We start from the raw sequence: 2500 nt of genomic DNA on the forward strand, positions 1-2500 counted from the left end.
ATCCAACCCCACTCCCCCTTCCCCCACTCCCCTTCTTAACCCACCCCCTCTCCCCCACTCCCCCTTCTTAACCCACCTCCTCTCCACCACCCCCTCTCCCCCTCCCCCTTCCTAACCCACCCCCTCCCACTCAGTCCCCCTTCCCCCACTCCCCCCTTCTTAACCCACCCCTCTCCCCCAACCCCGTCTCCCTCGAGTTTCCGTTATCATTACAGTTGCACATGTTCGTTCGTTCGTGCGTGCGTGTGTGTGTGTGTCCCCCCCCCCCCGCGCCGCCAGCCCTCGAGGTCGCTCGCGGGCCAATCCCGTGTGCCCGCTGCTCGTGGCGCGTGGTGGTAGTCCTTTTGTTTGTGTCTTTGTTTGGTGTTTGTGGCTGTCTCTGGAGTTTGTGTCTTTGTAAGGAGTATCTCTTCTGGTTGGCGTTTTGTGTCTTTGTTTGGTGTTTGTGGCTTTGTTTGGTGTATGTGGCTGTCTTTGGAGTTTCTCTTTGTTTGGCATTTTGTGTCTTTGTTTGGAGTTTGTGTCTTTGTTAGGAGTTTCTCTTCTGGTTGGTGTTTGGTGTCTTTGTTTGGTGTTTGTGTCTTTGGTATTTTGTGTTTTTGTTTGGCATTTTGTGTCTTTGTTTGGTGTTTGTGTCTGTTAGTTTTTGTCTTTGTTAGAAGTGGTGGTGGTGAGGGCGAGAGGCGATGTTTGTGCGTGTGTGGTGATGGGGGGAAAATGTGTGGCGTGATCAGAGACTTGTATTGTCATTGCGGTGGTTGTTATTTTTGTTGTTATGGTTATCGTTATGGTTGTTCTTGTTATTGTTATTTTTGTTGTTATGATTATCATTATGGTTGTTCTTGTTCTTGTTATTTTTGTTATGATTATCATTATGGTTGTTCTTGTTCTTGTTATTTTTGTTGTTATGATTATCATTATGGTTGTTCTTGTTCTTGTTATTTTTGTTGTTATGATTATCATTATGGTTGTTCTTGTTCTTGTTATTTTTGTTAGGATTATCATTATGGTTGTTCTTGTTCTTGTTATTTTTGTTAGGATTATCATTATGGTTGTTCTTGTTCTTGTTATTTTTGTTGTTATGATTATCATTATGGTTGTTCTTGTTCTTGTTATTTTTGTTGTTATGATTATCATTATGGTTGTTATTGTTATTGTTATTTTTGTTGTTATGATTATCATTATGGTTGTTCTTGTTCTTGTTATTTTTGTTATGATTATCATTATGGTTGTTCTTGTTCTTGTTATTTTTGTTGTTATGATTATCATTATGGTTGTTCTTGTTCTTGTTATTTTTGTTGTTATGATTATCATTATGGTTGTTATTGTTATTGTTATTTTTGTTGTTATGATTATCATTATGGTTGTTCTTGTTCTTGTTATTTTTGTTATGATTATCATTATGGTTGTTCTTGTTCTTGTTATTTTTGTTGTTATGATTATCATTATGGTTGTTCTTGTTCTTGTTATTTTTGTTATGATTATCATTATGGTTCTTGTTCTTGTTATTTTTGTTATGATTATCATTATGGTTGTTCTTGTTCTTGTTATTTTTATTATGATTATCATTATGGTTGTTCTTGTTCTTGTTATTTTTGTTGTTATGATTATCATTATGGTTGTTCTTGTTCTTGTTATTTTTGTTGTTATGGTTATCATTATGGGTGTTCTTGTTCTTGTTATTTTTGTTGTTATGATTATCATTATGGTTGTTCTTGTTCTTGTTATTTTTGTTGTTATGATTATCATTATGGTTGTTCTTGTTCTTGTTATTTTTGTTAGGATTATCATTATGGTTGTTCTTGTTCTTGTTATTTTTGTTAGGATTATCATTATGGTTGTTCTTGTTCTTGTTATTTTTGTTGTTATGATTATCATTATGGTTGTTCTTGTTCTTGTTATTTTTGTTGTTATGATTATCATTATGGTTGTTATTGTTATTGTTATTTTTGTTGTTATGATTATCATTATGGTTGTTCTTGTTCTTGTTATTTTTGTTATGATTATCATTATGGTTGTTCTTGTTCTTGTTATTTTTGTTGTTATGATTATCATTATGGTTGTTCTTGTTCTTGTTATTTTTGTTGTTATGATTATCATTATGGTTGTTATTGTTATTGTTATTTTTGTTGTTATGATTATCATTATGGTTGTTCTTGTTCTTGTTATTTTTGTTATGATTATCATTATGGTTGTTCTTGTTCTTGTTATTTTTGTTGTTATGATTATCATTATGGTTGTTCTTGTTCTTGTTATTTTTGTTATGATTATCATTATGGTTCTTGTTCTTGTTATTTTTGTTATGATTATCATTATGGTTGTTCTTGTTCTTGTTATTTTTATTATGATTATCATTATGGTTGTTCTTGTTCTTGTTATTTTTGTTGTTATGATTATCATTATGGTTGTTCTTGTTCTTGTTATTTTTGTTGTTATGGTTATCATTATGGGTGTTCTTGTTCTTGTTATTTTTGTTGTTATGATTATCATTATGGTTGTT

The 2500-nt window shown here is 32.8% G+C and overlaps 1 protein-coding gene across 3 annotated transcripts in view; it reads left to right on the forward strand.

Annotated features, from left to right (window-relative positions):
* Positions 1–2500, forward strand: part of LOC113806190 (uncharacterized) — a 30202-nt gene that overhangs the window by 10515 nt on the left and 17187 nt on the right. Inside the window, exon 1 of one of the 3 annotated variants that reach the window (XM_070116345.1) lies at positions 285–335. The exons of the other annotated variants lie outside the window; for them this stretch is intronic. The gene's annotated coding sequence lies outside the window, so the exon portion shown is untranslated. Of the gene's footprint in view, positions 1–284; positions 336–2500 lie in introns of those variants that run through there. 3 annotated transcript variants of the gene reach the window in all.

This window comes from Penaeus vannamei, chromosome 38 (genome assembly GCF_042767895.1).
Source record: "Penaeus vannamei isolate JL-2024 chromosome 38, ASM4276789v1, whole genome shotgun sequence".
Taxonomy (NCBI): Eukaryota; Metazoa; Arthropoda; class Malacostraca; order Decapoda; family Penaeidae; genus Penaeus; species Penaeus vannamei.